The following is a 12,788-nucleotide window of genomic DNA, read 5'->3' as shown; positions in this document are numbered from 1 at the left end:
CTCAGAATTTTCCACAGTTTCTTGTGATCCACACAGTCAAAGGCTTTGGCATAGTCAAGGCTATGGCTTTTCCAGTGGTCATGTATGGATGGCAGAGTTGGACTGTGAAGAAAGCTGAGCGCCGAAGAATTGATGCTTTTGAACTGTGGTGTTGGAGAAGACTCTTGAGAGTCCCTTGGACTGCAAGGAGATCCAACCAGGCCATTCTAAAGGAGATCAGTCCTGGGTGTTCTTTGGAAGGACTGATGCTAAAGCTGAAGCTCCAATACTTTGGCCACCTCATGCAAAGAGTTGACTCACTGGAAAAGAGTCTGATGCTGGGAGGGATTGGGGGCAGGAGGAGAAGGGGATGACAGAGGATGAGATGGCTGGATGGCATCACCAACTTGATAGACATGAGTTTGGGTGAAACCCAGGAGTTGCTGATGGACAGGGAGGCTTGGCATGCTGAAATTTATGGGGTCACAAAGAGTCAGACACGACTGAGTGACTGAACTGAACTGAAAATATTTTGGGAAGGTCTGCGTTTGACTTTGTGCAAACTTAATATTACTATCAAATTGCAAAAAAACCTGCCAAAAGTGACATGAGTCTCTTCACTGAGGATAACAAAGATAACCAAGATAAGATATGTAATGTGTTTGGACTTTAATTCCTTTCTTCCCTATTTCTACTACTTATCTGGCAAAATAGGGCTATGGTCATACTACCAGTTTTGATTTTTCCTGTCCTCTGGAATTATTATCAGATTAGTGAGTACATATCATTTAGACCTTATGACAGTGAACCAATAACTTACCTGTTTGATTAGAAACAAAATTAGACAGTTAAAATATGTTTTTTAAGCTGCTTTATTGAGGTATACTTGAATATAAAAAACTGTACATATTTAATGTATCCAAGTGTTTAAGTTTATACATGAATATACCTTTGTGAAAGGACCATCCAAATCAATATCATAAACATATTCATTACCTGAAATATCTCACCTGAATCCCCTGGAGGAGGGCATAGCAACCCTCTCTAATATTCTTGCCTAGAGAGTCCCATGGGCAGAAGAGCCTAGCAGCTGAAGTCCTTGCGGTCACCAAAGAGTAGGACACGACTGAAGCAGCTTAGCCCACAACCATACATTTGTGAAAGAACCACCAAAATCAATATCATAAACATATTCATTGCCTACAATATCTCACTCTGCCCTCTTTATTTATCATTATTAATTTTTATAAGAACACTTAATATAGTACTACTTTCAGTGAATTGTTAAATATATACTACAGTATTATTTACTATAGACATTATATTTTACAGTAGACCTCTAGGACTTAATTCATCTTACATAACTGAAACTTGTACTCCTTGACTAATACCTCCCTATTTCCCCCTCTATGCCAGCACCTACTCTGCATTTATTGGTTTGACTATTTAGATTTCTCATGTAAGTGGTATCACCTAGTGTTTATCTCTCTGTGTCTGGCTAATTTCACTTAGCGTATGTCCTCTAGATTCATCCATATTGTTGCAAATGGCAAAAAATCCTTCTTTTTTAAAGGCAAATAATATTCCATATGTTTATATGCCATGTTTTCTCTATCATCTTGTTCATCAAGAAACATTAGGCTGCATCCATCTCTTGGCCATTGGGAATAATGCTGCAATGAACATGGAGGTGCAGATATCTTTTAGAGATCCTTATTTCACTCCTTCTGGTATACACTTGGAAGTAGAATTGCTGGATCATATGACACTTCTATTTTTAATTTTTCTGAGGAGTCTTCATAATGTTTTTCATAGTGGTTGCATTAATTTACATTTCAACTGACAGTGTACAAGTGTTCCCTTTTCTTCACAACCTGCCAAACTTGTTCTCTTTTGTCTTTTTCATATTAGCCATTCTAACAGATGTAAGGTGAGATACCTCATTGCATTTCCCTGATGTTAGTAACACTGAGCATCTTTTTTGTATGCCTGTTAATTGTATGCTTTCTTTGTAAAAATAGCTATTCATTTCCTGTGCCCATTTTTAAACTGGATTATTTTTAATTGAGTTATGTAATTTAAAAATATATTTTGAATATTAATTAACCATTATGAGACATATATTTTGCAAATATTTTCTCTCATTCTGTAGGTTGCCATTTCATTTTGTTACTTCTTTGCTTTGCAGAAGTTTTTAGTGTGATACAAGTCCCACTTTTTTATTTTTCCTGCTGTTTCCTATACTTTTGGTGACATAGCCAAGAAATGAATTCCAAGACCAACCTCAAGAAGTTTGCCTTTGTTTTTTTCTATTAGTTTTCTGATTACAGATCTTTTGTTCAACTCTTTAGTCCATTTTATATTGATTTTTGTGAACAGTATCAGGGTCCATGTGGAGATCCAATTTTTATAGCATCATTTATTGAAGAGATTATACCTTCCCTTGATGCCAAAGTCCATGACCATGCCTAAAATATCTTAAGATCTTTTAAAGTCATAAATTAACATTTATATTTTAACATTTTCCAAACCCACTTATGTTATCATGTATGCTATATTTGTTTATATTGTTTAAAATTCTAAAATGGTTGTATACATGTATGTATGTATAATTTATCTTCTGCTGAAGTTAAATTTTCTTTGAAAAAAATCAAAAGTGTTATTTGAGTATTGAAAATTCCTAGTCCCTGACATTTTTAAAGCCAAGTGAGGAAAATGATTTTTACTGATTTTTAAAAAAAAATATTAAAAATCAATGCTTCCTTAAAAAAATCAAAGGTAATCTACATAATATTCTTTCCAGCAGGTTTCAAAAATATTGCTCTAGATAGATCATCTTAAGTCTGTAATTTTTAATAGACATAATATCTGATATCTTCTCACAGGTGTTCCTCAATAAATGCTGAACCATTTGTATTTTTCCAAAATACAGCCATTGGATAACAAGAAATTTAACAGACAAGTTTTCTCTTTGAAACTCTGGAAAACTTAAGACTGTTCAAGGATATTTGAATACTGATTTTAGTCATCTCTACCATCTGAGACATGACCCTGTTAGTATTGAATTTGGTCCCTAAATTAGGGGAGCCTGATGCAGAATTTTTTATATATAAACAACCTAACTGATTAAAGTGAGTTGTTTCTCAGTGGCAATGTAATCCCAATTGTAAAAGGGTTTGATATCTTCCTTAACTTTACCATGATCCTCTGTAAATGGAAAGCCTTAGAAAGGAATGCTGGGAACCAGAACTGGGGAAAAGACATCAAATGACATGTGTCTGTATTACTTAGAAATGTCATTTTTTAAGCATTTTTTTTTTTAGCTTTTACATAGAGTATTCTTTTTTAATTTTTAGTATGAAATTAGTGTTTAAAATATGTGTGAATCTTTGTTTCACTAAGATGAATATTGTATGTATGTATCAAAATAATATGTATTCTTTATCCATCACATGCAAGAGAGCAGTTCTCAAAGTGTGGTAAAAATAGTTTCCTGTATCATTAAGATGTTACCTGCACTTTTCACTCCTCTTCATATGAATGAACAGTGAACATTCCCAGAAGCCTGTGATATGTGGTATTGACATAACTAATCTGATAGCTATGGAATATTAGCTATATTCCATAGTTCTGATGGAATATAACTTGTGTTTTAACAATTTCTTAGTTTTAAATTCTAATACAGTAAGTATCAGGAGATAAAAACCTGCATAAATGAAAGCTCTTTGGGGTCTTCACTTAATCTGCAACTTACTATTAAATTTTTGGAGTCCTTAAATAGCAGATCTCTTGCCAACCCGGGCTTTATAGCTGTGTTAAGCACAGGGAGCAGTGTGCTTACTCCATCTCATCTGGATTTAGAATTGTTGGATATTTTTTGAATTCTCTTATTCTTTTGTGTTATACTGCATATTGAGTATATATGTTTATACATGTATGAACATTATGAACTGTGCATCATGTGAGATACTTAATCAGGATTACAATTACAGCTATGTTAAATGTTTGATATTTGTGTGGAATTTAATAATCATTTTTGGTATGCAAATTGCATATGAAGAGAGAAGAGATATAGGGAACCTACTGGATTAATTTTACAGTCTTTCAAATCTGTTTCCCAATAGGCAGTATTTCTGAGGAGCTCTTTGATGTAAATATCTATTAAAATTCATAGATGAAGATATCCTTTCTATAAGCCCCCAAATGGAAAAAAACACAGTACCATTGTGTTAGTAAAAATTAAATTGTAGATATATGATATTCAATCTTAGATATCAAACTAGATATCAAATTATATAAATTCAGTTTCTCTTTTAAGATGAAACTTTAATTACTTCAGGATATACTTGAAATGTTAATAAAAAACACAAATAGAGATAATATGCCACTTCATATTTTTCTACTAATGTTTTACTCTTGTCAGTTTCCAGATATGTAGTAGGTGATTAGATCTGGAACAATCAGAGCCCTCACAAACGTTAAGAGATTTAAAATGTCATAAATGGACAAATCTACATATTTTTATAAATAAAACAGCAATGAGCACTTATTATGTAGTAGGCTTTGGTTTGAGTACTATATTGTGAATTAAGTTTAATATATATATATACTTATTTAATTCTCTAAGGTTAAACATATATGCTTATTTAATTTGCTATAATTAAGATTTAATTCTCTATACTTAAGGGTAAACTTTCCCCAAGTTTACAGATGATGGATATTTGTAGAGAGTTAAGAAATGTGACCACAGTTGATAGGATTGAAGTCAGTCACTCTATCTCCAGTGTCAGTATTTTAAACATTCTATGTTGCTTCTTCATTCAAATGACATCAAATATATCTATTTATGAGACTTACCAGTTGAACTTTCCCCTTCTTTTATTAAGGACTGTAGTCATGATTGCACATATAAAATTTTGGATTTAACTGGGTTCAGGATGTGTTCCTTTGAAAGGCTCATTCTGAAACAAAATAGAAGTCCTTTTCCATCATGCCACTCAGAGAAAATGATTTCTACATGAGATAAATGTCCACCATCTCAGCACAGCTACTTTGCCCTTTCCTTTACTACATGGGGCATGTGACACAGGCAAAGGAAAGGAAAAGCTGAGAGCAGATCAGTCAGTGGATGCCTTAATCTTTGTTGTGATCCCAGCAACTAGATGACATCATTAGTGCTTCTCATTTTCTAAAAGAAAAATCTAAGTTGACAACCTTATGTGTATATAGGTATACACACACACATTCATACACACACATGTAAAATATATGTGAGGATATATGTATATTTGCAACTACATTCACTGAGCTAATTGTCCCATGGGCCATGACAAAATTTCAAAAAAAAACTTTCAAAATTTCCTTAATGTTTACTACTAGTTGTTGTGTTGTTGTCATTTAGTTGCTAAGTCATGTCCAACTCTTTTACAACCCCTAGAATCCTCCAGATTGCCTCTTTATATTCAACTGAGTTCTGGAGAATTAGTTTGATATATATCCACAGTGTTTAATAGGTGCAGCTTTGTTAAATCACAATATCAGAATTTATTTTTTATTTTTTAATATAAATTTATTTATTTTAATTGAAGGCTAATTACTTTACAATATTGTATTGGTTTTGCCATACATTGACATGAATCCACCACGGGTGTACCTGCGTTCCCCATCCTGAACGCTCCTCCCACCTCCCTCCCCGTACCATCCCTCTGGGTCATCCCAGTGCACCAGCCCCGAGCATCCTGTATCATGCATCGAACCTGGACTGGCGATTCGTTTCACATATGATAATATATATATATCAGAATTTATAAGTATTCAGAAGCAGATGAAGACTGAGCTTGCTTGAAAGTACGCAGAATTTAGGGGCAGGGACACACAGGTTTCATACTTATGCTGACAATCTGTATATCAACATTTTTAACTTATAATAACTTAAAAACTGTGAATAAGTTAATTCATTTTGTTTCTTGTGTTTTAAACATGAGAAATTTAGCTATATCTTTAGAGGTTTAAAATTGTGTAAAGGTATTGTGATTTAATTGAGTTTTAAGGTTATCTAATCTTTTTTTCAAAGATGATTGCATTTTTGCAAAAGTGGAGAGTTAAGACTTTTGAATAAGTATATAAAACTTTCATTTCTGAAACTTCTCAAAGAAATAACCTCTTTTAACACATCATTTGAAATAATGAATATGCATTAATGTTGACTTCAAGGTGACAAAATTAGTAATCTATATGATTTTGATTGCTATTGAGAACAAATATATATTTATAGATACCTTGGATGCTCATATTGTATATGATTTCCATCAATTTATGGAATATAATTTTTATAGATTTCTAGAAACTTATAGCCCACTGATATTAATATTTTCTTTGAGACTTTTAATTTTTAAGACATTTACCCCCAACAATATGAGGATTCTAAATTTTGAGCTGGTTAAAGTTTGAAAATATTTTCCTGATTTTTTCCTCTGGAACACTGTCCTCAAATCATGATTTTGAAAGTGATCTCTTCTGGTTATTCTAATCTTTTTATATTTTTGTTTTTTGCATTTTATTTTTCATCTGATAATGGCTTTTATATATATCATATAAACTGATCCTTTTTTCCCTAAATATTCTCAAATTATTCTATCACCATTTTAAAAATAGCTAATTCTTCTCCACTGCTTTAAGGTGCTGTTGGCTAAAATAGATTCACAATGTGAGGGTTGCAAGTTGTTTTCTTTGGGGCAAAATGAGGACTGCAGCCCTGGAGATAGCACCTCAGATAGCTCTGAGAAACAGTTCCAAATAGGTAGTGAATGTGATAGTCACTCATTCGTGTCTGACTCTTTGAGACCCCATGGACTATGCAGTCCATGGAATTCTCCAGGCCCAGAATACTGGAGTGGGTAGCTGTTCAACCCAGGAATTGAACCCAGGCCTCCTGCATTGCAAGCAGATTCTCTACCAGCTGAGCCACTAGGGAAGCCCAAGAATACTGGAATGGGTAGCCTATCCCTTCTCCAGCAGATCTTCCCTACCCAGGAATTGAACCAGGGTCTCCTGCATTGCAGGTGGATTCTTTACTGGCTGAGTCACCGGGGAATCAAAGAGGTGGTGGTGGGGGACGGTCATATATGTGGTTTTGGTGAAGAGGAGTTCAGTGCAAACAAGCACTCATTTTGCAAAAGGTTTTCTGTTAGTCTCGAGGAGCTGATGTCACCATGAAGGGATTTAGTGCTTTTCTAGATATGAGGAGATACAAGGATTGAGATCGTGAAATAAGTTCTTGAAAATATCTATCCAAAGACCATTCCACCAATTTCCCTGAAGTACAAAGTGCCTCATTCTCCACACTGAACTCCATTCAGGGTGTGGTGAAGGGCAGCAGCTGCAGCAGCATGAAATTCAGTTCCAACAGAGCCAGATGGCAAATGCCCTTGGCAAATACCAGTTTGTATTTGACAATGCCAGTTTTATTGTATGTGTAATTTCATATGTACATGGCTTCTCTAGTTTGATCCATTGGTTTTTATTTACCATTTTCCTCAAGTACCATGTGCAGTAGTACTCTGTTTTAATGATTTAACTTTACAGTATATTTTGATATCTATAATAGTATTCCCTCACTATTCTTTCTTTTTTAAAATTAATTAATTTATTTTAATTGGAGGCTAATTACTTTACCATATTGTAGTGGTTTTGGCCATACATTGACATGAATCGGCCATGGGTATACATGTGTTCCCCATCCTGAACCCCCCTCCCACCTCCCTCCCATCCCATCCCTCAGGGTCATCCATGTGCATCAGTCCTGAGCACCCTGTCTCATGCATCAAATGTGGGCTGGCGATCTATTTCACATATGGTAATATATGTGTTTCAATGCTATTCTCTCAAATCATCCCACCCTCGCCTTCTCCCACAGAGTCCAAAAGTCTGTTCTTTACATTTGTGTCTCTTTTGCTGTCTCGCCATGTAGGGTCATTATTACCATCTTTCTAAATTCCATATATGTGCGTTATTATACTGTATTGGTGTTTTTCTTTCTGACTTACTTCACTCTGTGTAATAGGTTCCAGTTTCATCCACCTCATTAGAACTGGTTCAAATGCATTTTTAATAGCAGAATAATATTCCATTGTGTATATGTACCACAGCTTTCCTATCCATTCATCTGCCAATGGACATCTAGGTTGCTTCCATGTCCTAGCTATTATATTTTATATATGTATATGTATACAATTATATTCACACTGTATATATGAATATGTACTTCATATATATACCTATATATAAACTTTAGAGTGTATTACCGGGGTCCGGCCCCTGCAGGATCCAGGGAAACTCAAAGGAGAAATGGTGTCAGTGATTGGTTTAGAGAGAGAGAAGGAAAGAATGTTGTAGATAAGAAAATAGAGGAGAGAAAGAGGCTGATATTCTTTGGTTTACATAGAAAACCAATAAAACTCTGAGACAAGGAGTTTGCCCTGTTCACGGAGGCCACAGGTGCCCTCCTGGTCTCCTGAGGGAGTGAAGATGCAGAACGTCTTCCCGTTCAGGTCTTAGAAACCCGGGCAGATAAGTGAACGCAGGGAGCCTCCATGCTCCAAGGGATCAGCCTGAAAAACAGAGGGAGAGGGGGAGAGAGAGAGAGAGAGAGAGAGAGGGAGGGAGAATGATTGATGTGGGCTGACCAAGCTTCTTTGAGCAAGGCCCATTTGTTATTTTTTAAAAAGGATCTTTTATACCTTTACTTATACATAGAGGGAAATGAAAGATGCAAGGTCATACAGAGTCTGCCAAAACATTCCAGCAGTTTTGCCCTTATCAAAACCAGGATTTTTTCTGCATACCTTTCCCACAAATGATGTTATGTACATTATCTTCTGGCCTTGGAGGCCTGTGAACATCTTATGACCTTCTTTTGATAAAGGCTGCTCAACCAGAAAACTTATTTTCCCTCAAAATGTTTTTTCTTTATATTTCTAATCTATGTCAGCTTCAGAAAATGCCAAACAGAGTTACATTTTTCACAGAGTAAAGGTGTAGTGAGTTACAAGAAAGAACCAATTAGCTCAAAGATCTAATGTGGTTAAATTCAAGCCTTCACTTGTTTTTCTTACATTCTCACTATGTTAACTAATGCATTCCCAGGTGCACAGTGGACAAGAGATATGGGAACTTAGCAACAAGCATTGGCTCAAAAGTGAAATCTTACACCAGCACTATTCTAATAACTTTTAACTCTTTGAAAGGCTCTATGTTTTAGGCTTCCCGTGCCTCTCACAGTTGGGAGGCTGTGAATAATCACATGCGTAGCTGCAAGAGTCTGGATAGATCTGCCAAGCAAGCCAGAATGTTAACAGAGGGGGTTTGAGCTGAGACACTCCTTTTATATGCAGGAGACTGTAAACTGGAGCTCTAAGTCAACTTTTTCTGGAGAAAAGTGGTCGGGGATAGCCTCTGTTAATGTCAGAAGAGTGAGTGATAAGTATAATGCAGTAAGACAGGCAGACTCTGTTTTTTGGGGGTAGATGCTCAAGAAAGTCCAAGGGGGACCCCTGAGTGTCGGGGGCCAGCGTGAGGAATCCCACCCATGACAATGTCATGTGGAAGGAAGCCTGACAAAATGCAAGAACGTGATCAGACTTCAGGGGTTCCCCCTGGAATTTCCTGAGCATCTACCCCTCAAGACCAGAGTCTGCCTGCTTTACTGTGTTATGCTTTTCACCTACTCTTCTGTCATTAGCAGGGGGCTGTCCCCCCACCACCTTTTTCTGGAAAAAATTAGAGCTTTAGATAATATATCTCCTGGGCATAATACGAGTGTTTCAATCCAAAAACCCCTCTGATGGCTTTCTAGCCTGCCTGCAGGACTCGAACAGCTGTACATGTGATTGTTTGAGGCCTCCTGACCGCAGGAGGCACAGGAAGCTTAAAATATCCTAGGAATGTAGGGACTTCCGAGGAGTCAAAATCATTAGAATAGGACTGATTAAAGGTTTCATTTCTTGAGCCAATACTTGCTGCCAAATTTTCATATCCTTTATTTTTAGATATAGTTGGTATATAGAAAAACAAGTAGTAGACCTGGTATTAGCAACATTAGATCTTTGAGTTAAGTACCTTCTTTGTTATAACCCACTGCACCTTTGTTCTCTAGAGATGTAACTTTAGTGCTTTAAGGAGATGCAGATTAAAGAAAAACACTTCAGGGGAAACGAGATTAACATTCATTAAGAAAGCGTTAGCAAGCCTCTGGGCCAGAAGATAATGTAAATCACCTGAGACCTTTTGTATACAAAAAGATATACAGAAAGAGTCAGGACTGCTGCCCCTGTGTGACTCTGTATCTTCCATTATGTAAAATTTAGGGTATATAAACACCTTTTGAATAATAAAGTTGGAGGGGGTTTTTGCATGAACCTGGCCTCCCCCTGTCGATTCTTTTCTCTTGCTCCCTCCCTCTCCTTTTCAGGCTGATCCCTTGGAATGTGGAGGCTCACTGAGTCTACTTACTTGCCTGGGCTGCTGAGACCCACGCGAGAGGGAGCCCAAGGCGGGGCACCCTCTGATATTCAAGTGGGTGCCTGTGGCCCAACGTAGACGGTGCAAGTTCCTTGTCTGGAACTTTATTGGTTTTCCACGTAAACCAAGTTAATCAGCCTCTTTTCTCCACTAAATTTTCCTACTACACTATTTCTTCCTAATCTAATCTTATATTAATAAATAAATAAGTTTTTCCCCTCACCAACGCTGTCCCCACTTCGAATTCCCTGGATCCACTGGGGCTGGACCCCAGCACCTGACGCCTGATCCCGCCTTTGTTTATCAGGCCCTTCCTCATGACCTTTGCCACGGGCAGGGTTCCCCTTGTAGGCTCCCGGCAGTGTATCAAATAAACAATACGTTATGTGGAGGGAGGGACTATGTTGTGACTTGTTTCAAAGCTGCACTGCCAGACATGCACTCTGCTTTCCTTCACAACAGCTTTGTTAAGGGAGATGAGGGTGCTGGTACTCTGTTTAAGGCAGTGGTCCCTAACCTTTTAGGCACCAAGGACTGGTTTCATGGAAAACCATTTTTTTTTTTTTCACTGACTGAGAGTTGGGGGCTGGTTTTAGGATGATTAATGCACATTAAATTTATGTGTACTTTATATCTATTATTATTACATTGTGATATATAAAGAATTTACACAACTCACCATAATGCAGAATCAGTGGGAGCCCGGAGCTTGTTTTCCTGCAACTAGAATGTCCCATCTGGGGAGCAGCTATAAAAACAGCTGAAGGTTTGTTCACCTGCCAATCTATTGCTCACTTCCAGCTGCACTTCGAGGTTCCCAGGTTCCTAACAAGCCATAGACTGGTACTGGTCCATGATGGCAGGTGGGGGTGGGGGAGTTGAGGACCCCTGCTTTAAGGGATACACAGTCCTGGAAGTTGAGGCTTGTGCTGCAACAAAAAAAGGTGGTAGATACTCCTTTCTGCTTACTAATGAAGAAATACACTCAGCAGCCAAAATGGGTGAGTGGAGCTGTGCCTTTGTTGCCTGCCATTAACAGTAGCTGCCACAGCCCATTCCTCATCAACACAAATCTTCTTAGCACTTCCGATTCCACCAAGATATTGCAGCTCCAGAGGGCTTGGGCCACTACTTCCTCAACTTGACCAAGGAGAAGCTCAGGGCGCCTAGTATCTCCTGAAGACGCAAAACCAATGCAAAGGCCACAGCTACTTTTTAGGACAGGCAGAAGCCACCCCCATAATAAGTGAGGTAAAGCCCTGGACATGATGGAAGCCACAGTGGCCCTGGAAAAGAACTTGAACCAGGCAGTTTGGGATGTGCATGCCCTGGGTTCCTCCTGCATAGACCCCTATTTCTGTGACTTATTGGCAAGCCCTGTCCTAGATGAGCAGGTGAAGCTCACCAAGAAGATGGTGATCCCATGACTGCCCTGCCCAGGCTGGCAGCCCCAGTTGGGGCGGGGCGAGGATCTCTTCCAAAGGCTCACCCTCAAGTGAGGCTAGAGCCTCCAGAACCTAAGCAGCTTTGAGGGGCTGCTCTGCATGCCTTATAACCAGGGGTTTCTGCCTGAAACTCTCTCTGCAGCCTCTAGGTAGCTTTTCTAACACCCAGGAGCCCTGCCTAAGCTGTGGACCAAAGGGAAGAAATGAAGCTTTTTGCAGAAAAAAGAAAAAGGTAAGAATAGGGCTCTCTACAATTGGCATGCTTCACAGGTGAGGCTCCTTGAAAGAGCTCCCGAGTATGGTTATTATAATATTCTTCTGTTTTGTGTTCTTTGCGGTTAGGATTAAACTACAGAGTTAATAACTTTGTGTTATGAAGGGTGTTGGGTGGACACAAGGACAGAGATTTATTTTGGGACATTAAAAAGTTTATTTGGCATTTCCAGCTTTCTTCCAAATTAAAGTGCAAATCATGTTCTGATTTATTCTTTCTCTCTCAGTCTCTGCCTAATCTCAAGGTTTTGAGAGTCAGTGTTGTTTTTTGAAAGATGTTTTCTCTCTATAAAAAGGAATTTATCCAAATTTTTAGCAAATATCATGTAGCAAATAAGAGTTTCTAGTGGAACAAAACAAAAAGCTAGGATTTTAACTTTACCCTCAAATTGATTTATCTTTAAAATAGATTCTGGAGAAAACTGGGAAACTGATAATGAAAGGTAATCATGATATAATTTCCCTTGTCTTTGTTGCTATGTGACAACATTTATATTATTTATCATCTGTATCACTAAGGCATTTACTCAGCGTGATTCTAAGCATCTCAAACCCCGTGCCCTGAGTACTTGT

The 12,788-nt window shown here is 37.6% G+C and overlaps 1 pseudogene; it reads right to left on the bottom strand.

Annotated features, from left to right (window-relative positions):
- LOC138076837 (tigger transposable element-derived protein 1-like) overlaps window positions 1-12,788 on the bottom strand; it is a 47,990-nt pseudogene that overhangs the window by 19,503 nt on the left and 15,699 nt on the right.

The sequence above is a fragment of the Capricornis sumatraensis genome, chromosome 1 (genome assembly GCF_032405125.1).
Source record: "Capricornis sumatraensis isolate serow.1 chromosome 1, serow.2, whole genome shotgun sequence".
NCBI classification, from domain to species: Eukaryota; Metazoa; Chordata; class Mammalia; order Artiodactyla; family Bovidae; genus Capricornis; species Capricornis sumatraensis.
Note: the sequence above shows the minus strand (reverse complement) of the source record. Positions and strands in the feature narration are given on the sequence as shown.